This window comes from Myotis myotis, unplaced genomic scaffold (assembly GCF_014108235.1).
Source record: "Myotis myotis isolate mMyoMyo1 unplaced genomic scaffold, mMyoMyo1.p scaffold_m19_p_3, whole genome shotgun sequence".
NCBI lineage: Eukaryota > Metazoa > Chordata > Mammalia > Chiroptera > Vespertilionidae > Myotis > Myotis myotis.
This window is the reverse complement of record NW_023416335.1, coordinates 14,209,449-14,218,370: the sequence shown is the minus strand read 5'-3', so window position 1 is coordinate 14,218,370 and position 8,922 is coordinate 14,209,449.

The following is an 8,922-nucleotide window of genomic DNA, read 5'->3' as shown; positions in this document are numbered from 1 at the left end:
TTTTTTTTAAAAATATGTATTTTCTGTGATTTTTTAATTACTTTGAGTAAATTTTTACAAGGAGTGTTCTGTGATAGTCTTAATGATTTTTATAATATTCTTTTAAATTCATTAACACAGCATTTGAATTTTCAAGTCAGACTTTTTCTGACAGAAAGGAAGTCTAAGTTGGTTATTTGAGATGGTTGGTTATTTGAGACGGTGGATTAAATCTGGTTTTGATGAATTATATATTTAGTGAAATATCTATTATGATAAAAATATATTTAGAACATTAATCCTACCCAAATATATCTGAAAAGGTGTTTTGAAGGTAGTAGGTTGGATTTTCCAACTGGATTAATTTACTGGATCAAGTAGTTTTTCTAAGTGAAAAACTAACAGGTACAATGAATAATCATTTGATAGTCTTGGTAAAGCCTATTGGGTTTAAATGCCCAAATTTGAGAATGAACAATTCTAAACAAAGTCTTCTAAAAGTCAGGCAGCTTCTAATTCTCTACTTTCAACAAAAATAAACAATAAGCTAACCGTGTCAACTGAAAGCTGACTAAAGACAATGTGACTTTTAGTATTGAATTTAAAGAACTGAATAAAACTATTTTGATAAAGCTACTTCCATTCCCATCTCTTTATTTAGGAGCTATTTTTTCAGCATCTACGTAGATAGAAATAAAAGGCATAAATAAAATTGACACTGAACCCTCTTTCATTCTAGCAATGCCATAATCATCCAAGGGCACATAAACTAATCAGAAAAATTAATCTCATTAAAAGAGGACTTTTTCCCCATTTTTATTGAATGTATTGGGGCAACACTGGTTAACAAAATTATACAGGTTTCAGGTGCACAATTCTACAACATATCATCTGTACACTGTATTGTATGTTCACCACCCCAAGTCAAGTCCATCACCATTTATCCCCCCATACCCTCTTCCTTTAAAAAATATTTTGTCATTTTAGTTGCAAAAAAGTATGACAGTAATCAATATGACCTTCGGGTATAAAAATATAGAGTAAATCCTATGGCAACAAACTCCACGAATATGAAAATCTGGTCTAGTGGAACTGGCCCCCATCCTTCAACCCAGGCCCCCATTCCCAACACTTTAAGTTTCTCTGGAGAAGGCATGTGGTATTAGTGGTGGTGGCTAGAAAGTGATGGCCTTGTGATCAGTGGGGACTTTCTCAATTTAGTGAGCAGTCAGTTTGTACAATAAGTTTTAGTACCTTAAAAAAAAAAGTTTTGCCCTAACCGGTTTGGCTCAGTGGATAGAGTGTCAGCCTGCGGACCCAAGGGTCCCAGGTTCGATTCCGGACAAGGGTATGTACCTTGGTTTCGGGCACATCCCCAGTAGGGAGTGTGCAGGAGGCAGCTGATCGATGTTTCTCTCTCATCAATGTTTCTAACTCTCTATCTTTCTCCCTTCCTCTCTGTAAAAAATCAATAAAATATATTTTAAAAATGTTTTACTACCTTTACTTTTGTCCTTTCTGTGATCGTATAGGCTAGAACATACTTTTAAAAAATTAGTATTAGCCCTAGCTGGTTTGGCTCAGTAGATAAAGTGTTGGCCTACAGACTGAAGGGTCCCAGGTTCAATTTCAGTCAAAGGCACATGTCTGGGTTGCGGGCTCGATCCCCAGTAGAGGGTGTTCCAAGAGGCAGACGATCAATGATTCAATCTCATCATTGATGCTTCTATCTCTCCCCTCTCCCTTCCTCTCTGAAATCAATAAAAATATATTTTAAAAATATTATTATGGCAGTAATATGACCCTGTATTTTCACAATTCGATTTTTGGGTCCTAGATAGGTATTATGTTTTATCATACTAGAATAAAATCTTGTGGAAAAATTGCAATGAAAACATAAGATCAAAGAGAAAAAGATGTAAAATTTTAAATATCTTTATGTATTTTCTATATGGTTGATGGTATTAGGACTCCATTGGATATATTTGAAAGAGCGATGAACACTTTTTAAAAATGTCAATATTTATTCTATGCTGGAAATTATATCTCTTGCCAATATATAAGAACAGCATTTAATGTGCAAAGGAACAGAATAACTTTTTAAAACTATTTTTTAAAAGTGATTTGCACAGGGAGTGCTTGTGAAAAACAAAAAGTTTAAAAATCGCTGCTTTAGTAAGAGGAAACTTAAGCAATGACCCTTTCCAAGGCCAAAGATACTAGGAGCAACTACTTTTTTATCAGCAGTACATAGACTGAACAACTAGGAAGGAGAGCTTAACATTTGTTTGCTTTTTCTGGCCCCTAGAGGGAAGGCCAAGCATAGACAGGATTAAGCATTTCTGTTATTGAGTTGGAGACTCTAAAAATGCATTTATGAACCATAGTTACAGGGAAGGGACAGCTCATATCTCTAATTCTACCCCGGCAGCAATTCCTTCTTCATCAGAGAGCACTCAAGACCTAAGCTCTGTACCCTCTGCAATTTCAGGAAAAGGTGCTGACCTCCTGGAATATATTTTATCACCACTAATCATTTTTAACCAAGCATCCCTTATGTGTTAGGTTCTAGGGATACAACATGTAAAAACCCGCACTTGAGGAATTTACAATCTCATTGGAGAAACAGAAAAGATACTGAGATCAATACAAATCTGTGTAATACAAATTAAGGGGCCAATGAGTATAACAGAAAATGTAATGAACAGCCCAGCCAGTGTGGCTCCGTGATTGAGCATCGACCTGTGAACCAGGAGGTCACAGTTCAATTCCCGGTCAGGGCACATACCCGAGTTGCAGGCTCCATCCTCAGTGGGAAGTGTGCAGGAGGCAGCCAATCAATGTTTCTCTCTCTCTCCCCCTCTCCCTTCCTCTCTGAAATGTATACACTGAGTGGCCAGATTATTATGACCACCTGACATTTGTAGGCAAATTAGCTATAATTTCGTGCTGAAGTTGCTCGAGGGCCAGACCATTATAAATAGTCCATTATAAATTTTGGTAAGCAGGTTGTTTACGACAGAAGTGATTTTTTTCCGAAGATACGGGTAAACAACGCGATTTAACAGCCTTTGAACATGGGATACATATACACACACACAGAGTGGCCAGATTATTATGACCACCTGACGTTTGTAGGCCAATAAGCCGTACACTGCATCGTATGGGATATGGAAGCCGAAGGCCTGTTCGAACACCTTTGCTGTCTGCAGTTACCAAGATAAAACGTCTCCAATTCGCACAGGAACACAAGGATTGGACAGTCGAGCATTGGAAAAAAGTCATGTGGTCCGATGAATCACATTTCCAGTTGCATCATGCAGATGGCAGAGTGAGAATTTGGCAGAAACAGCATGAAAGCATGCACCCTACATGCATGAGTGCAACGCTTCAAGCTGGTGGGGGCAGTGTTATGGTTTGAGGCATGTTTTCCTGGCATGATTTGGGCCCTTTAATTCGTGTGGAACAACGTCTGAATATCACAACATACCTAAGTATCGTTGCTGATCAAGTTCATCCTATCATGTTGATGGCGTATCCCAATGGAGATGGCTTCTTCCAACAAGACAATGTGCCATGCCACCGTGCTCGTATTGTGCAGGAGTGGTTTCAAGAACATGAGGGAGACTTTACCTTGCTTAGGTGGCCCCCACAGTCACCAGATCTCAATCCAATGGAGCATTTGTGGGACGAAGTTAAAAGAGCCACCAGGCAGCTGGTTCCATAACCATCAAAACTCACAGAACTGGACAGTGCTATTCATCGGGCATGGTGTCAGATTCCTCGCATCACCTTTCAACATCTCGTGGAGTCAATGCCAAGAAGAATCGCCACAGTATTGAAGGCAAAAGGTGGCCCAACGAAGCAATGATGGGGTGGTCATAATAATCTGGCCACTCAGTGCATATGCGCACACACACACACATATACATACCACGTTCAAAGGCTGTTAAATCGCGTTGTTTACCCATATCTTCAGAAAAAAATCACTTCTACTGCTGTGGTAAACAACCTGCTTCCCTATTTATAATGGTCTGGCCCTTTAGCAACTTCAGCGCAAAATTATAGCTAATTTGCCTACAAATGTCAGGTGGTCATAATAATCTGGCCACTCAGAGTCTGTGTGTGTGTGTGTGTGTGTGTGTGTGTGTGTGTGTGTGTGTAAAATGTAATGAACAAATGAAGTTATTGCCAAAGATCAGGATAGTCTGGGAAGGAGAAGACTGGAATCCAAGTAGGTCTCTAAAAAACCAGGACCAAGACAACAAGATTGATGGGCTAATTTGCTGGGGACAGAAGTAGGACGGGGTAGGTGTGATGCAGGTATGACGGTGACAGGAATAGTGATGAGTCCAGAGCAGATGGCTGCTATGAAACTTGGAAGGAACATAGAAACCAGACTGCGGAAGGTCTTAAATGCCAAAGGAGAGCTGTGTGTTATCTTATGAGAAATGTGAAGGTTTCTGAGATCAATATGCAACATTTTAGGAATCTTTTTTAAAAAAATAACAGTCATATAGGAAGAGACAGCAAGAGAGATAGACGAGTCAGTTCCATTTTAGCAATAACCTGGGTAGCTAGGATGGAAGCAGCCTGTTGCAAGGATACCGTGAATGAAAAATAAAGGTCATTGTGCTAAAAGGGGCGGGTAAACCACAAGTAATTCCCAGGTTTCATTCCCTATGATAATCACTGTCCCACTGACAATAAATCCAAAAGGAAAGCAGGTTTATGTTTGAAGGAGCAGGGCCAGCAGGCAAATGAAGGGGAAGGCTCAATCTCCAACTCATCGGCCAGCACCAACTATACAGAAAATCATACATTTTCTCCTATTTTGTTCTCTTGTTCAATTCAGGGGGAAGAGAATTAGTATTCTAAACTGATCATTGATCATACTGTACCCACAATGATTTATCAATAGTCACCCTAAATAAATTTTCCTTGAGAATATTCAAAAACAGATCTAGCTAATGCCTCAGACTCATCAGCCTCTTTCTTACTCGTCTTGCTGCATGATTCATAAAAACAATTACCTCTACCCTTCAGCCCCTCATCAGCCAAGCTTAAGTCCTTTGACCTCTGTCTCATTACAGACTCATTATAGTCCTCACTTTCAGCACGCTGGGAAAATTTTAGAACATAAATCCTTTTCCTTTCCCACTGACCCGTCTCCAACAAGCCTTGTAAGCTTGTTACTTTTGAAGTTAACAGTATCTGTATGTTTGTTCCATTCAAAGAATGAACATCAAATTATTTCCTGATATACATTTAGTACAATCAGACGATGAAAGTGCCCAGTTTAAAATGCAGCAGGAAGATGTCCAGACTATGTAGGACAACATATCTGTTCACAGAATATCAAATGAGCTGGTCTATCAGGGGAGGTGGCACAGTGAAGGGTAAAAGTGCAAGGCTCAACTCAGACTGCCCAAGTTTGAAACTCCCACTACTTCAACTCTGGCAAGCTAACCTCTCTGAACCTCAATTTTTCCATCTGTAAAATGGAGATAATCCTGCAGGATTCCACATTAGGAGAAATTCTTACTGTACCTTAGCATCCTTACTACAGTTGATTTCTTATTACTGACGGAACCTTATATTGCTCTAGGTCAGTGGTTCTCAACCTTCTGGCCCTTTACAGTTCCTCATGTTGTGACCCAACCCATAAAATTATTTTTGTTGCTACTTCATAACTGTAATGTTGCTACTGTTATGAATCGTAATATAAATATCTGATATGCAGGATGGTCTTAGGCGACCCCTGTGAAAGTGTCGTTCAATCGCCAAAGGGGTCGCGACCCACACGTTGAGAACCGCTGCTCTAGGTCAAAGAGGGAGGAATAGGCCAACCTTTTCTGCAAAGGGTGAGGCAGTGATATTTTCCGCCCTGCTGGCCAGATGGTCTCTGCTACTCAACTCTGCTATTGTGGCACAAAGCAACCAGACAGCATGCAAACAAATGAGCATGATAGCTGTGTTCCAATACTTTATTTATAAAAACTGAAATTTAATCTCATATATTTCATATGCTAAAGTACAGCTTCCTGTGACACCCATCATAAACTGAAATGGCATAAAGCGAAGAGTATACCCACTTCCCAAAAACTCGCATTATGCCACTTTGCTTTTACCAAAGACCTGCTTTAATATGGTAACAGTTTTCATAAAAGCAAAAATCTTTGGTTTTCACTCAGCTAGTGAAAACAGGTACTAATGTAGGTCTCCTATAAAAGCCAAGAGGCATAATGTGGACTTTCAGAATGTACAGGATACCGATATTATTCTCTCTTAACTTTTTTCAGCCATTTAAAAATGTAAAAGCCATACTTAGTTTGCAGGCCATAGAAAAACAGTCGGGGGACCAGATTTGGCCTATGGGAGGGAGTCTGCCAGACCCTGCTCCAGATTAACCAGTTTATGGGCTTTGGAAGCTTTCTGGGGGCAGGGAAATTGAAATACAGGTTCATGATGCAGAAGAGGAAACTTCTAAGTATAATTTTTTTATATATATATATATTTTATTGATTTTTTACAGAGAGGAAGGGAGAGAGATAGAGAATCAGAAACATCGATGAGAGAGAAACATCGATCAGCTGCCTCCTGCACACCTCCCACTGGGGATGTGCCTGCAACCAAGGTACATGCCCTTGACCGGAATCGAACCTGGGACCTTTCAGTCCGCAGGCCGACGCTCTATCCACTGAGCCAAACTGGTTTCGGCCTAAGTATAATTTTTAAAAAGGAAATTTAAAGCTGCCATTCACTTATTAACACTAAACTTGACTATGGTCAAGACACTTTTGGAATCACATACCGTGGGAATCAAAGATGGAGAAGTCCTAGTCCCTGCTCTCAAGGAATGCACGCTTCTTCACAGCCTAGATACTGAAAGTCTTCCTTCAAAACACAATCTATCCAATTTTGCAGCACATACAGGCATATTCATATAAGGGGCAGGTAGCTGCTCTGGTGACCCCACTTACAGCCTACGCCAAACCTAGTTATCCTGACCACCCTGCTTCCTCCTGTCTTCGATTTTACTACCAGTTCTTTTCCTCTCCCCCAAATTACTCTGTTTTGCATGATCATTGGGGATATCGTGATGTACTAAAGAGAACAAGACAACTGGCCCCATCTTTAAAAAATGACCATAAAGTAGCCTTCAGTGATACCATGTCCCTTTTAATAGATAATATGCTAGTGACGCCTATGGTTTTTCATTTCAATCCAGGTAGAAATTTGTCCCTAAGGAACAGGTTAAACAGATGTATTTTGGGGCAAAAAAAAAAAAAAAGACCTCAGAGATTTTTTCACAGCAAATGTTTTCAAGTATTTTATCCAAAAGAACACAAAACAAACCACGGACAAAATACAGTGCTCTGGTATATAACTCAGTTGGTTCTAAAGATTGTGCATCTGAAATAATACAACAGAAACCTAGTATCTCAATGTATCAGAAGTGAAAAGTAGAGAGCAAAAAATTAATATAGCTGATAGTTAAAGAAAAAATAAAAGGTTTTTTGTAAAGAATAATATTAATATCATTATAGTATATAGTATATATTACAATACTAAAGAAAATAAAACCTGACAATAAATTATTATTGATTTTCTGAAATACTAGATGGCATTCATCTCTTAAGCATTTCCCTTGCAAAAATCAAAAAGTAGAAAGTAGTATTCCCTATGTTTAATTTCATCTCATCAGAACAGGCACGATTAACAGTTTCAGCAAAATCCAATGAAAAGTCCACTTGGCCCAACCTGCGTGGCTCAATGGTTGAGTGTTGACCTATGAACCAGGAGGTCACAGTTCAATTCCCGGCCCGGGTTGTGGGCTCAATCCCGTGTGGGGCATGCAGGAGGCGGCCAATCGATGATTCTCTTTCATCATTGGTATTTCTATCTCTCTGTCCTTCCTCTCTGAAATCAATAAAAATATATTAAAAACAAAAGTCCACTTGACACCAGTTATATCAAATTGGAGGGAAGGGCAGAGACTCAACAAAGCAATTAAAAATGAGTTCAGAGGAACGTGAGGTCAGCAAGATGAAGGGCTAGGCAGTTCCAATGCTCATCTTCCCACAAAAAAATAAACTACAAACCAACAAGGGCAAGGGATGGGGAAAATGGGATGACATAGGACAAAGGGTACAGACTTTCAGTTATAAAAAGAATAAATTCTGAGGATCTAATGTACAACAAGGTAACAATGGTTAAACAGTATTATGTCCTTGAAAGTTGCCGAGACCTTAGGAATTCTTACCACCAAAAAAAAAAAAAAAGAAATATGAGGTGATACATGTGTTAACTATTTTGATCTTGGTAATCCTTTCACAATGGGTATCAAATGATCACATTTACACTTTAAATATATACAATTATATTTGTCCATTATTTCTGCATAAAGTCTAGAAAAATGAATTAGGACTATAACGCATCACCAGATAAAATATTTGGTTGAGCCAAAGGATACTGAGAGCTTATAATGTTGAGGTCTTAACAATAAATATAAAATGAGCTTCTTGGTACTTGGGTACTTAGCAAAAAGAAAAATCAGCAAAGAAATTGGCAGCTTGACTTAAAAAGAAACAAAAAAGGAGGGCAAGGTAATATTTCTTTGTCATTCTCAGATTTCCCACTTGCAGCTTCAGCTATTGATGAGCAACTCTAGAAGCTGGTGAAAGGTAATTCCAGTTTTGCCATGGCCATGAATTTGAATTCTATGGTAATGTGGTTAATGTGGCAAAATCACCCAAGGAGTATGTCAAATGGATCTCCTAGCATCCACATTTCAATAGTGGTTTGCTATTCTCTGCCATGGCACAGTAGCTCAGCAAGTATTTGAAGGAAATTCTTTAAAACTTTCAGTAATATCATATGATATATTATATGGTGATATTTGTTATTCAAAAATCTCAGCATATATTCACTTCACCTCCA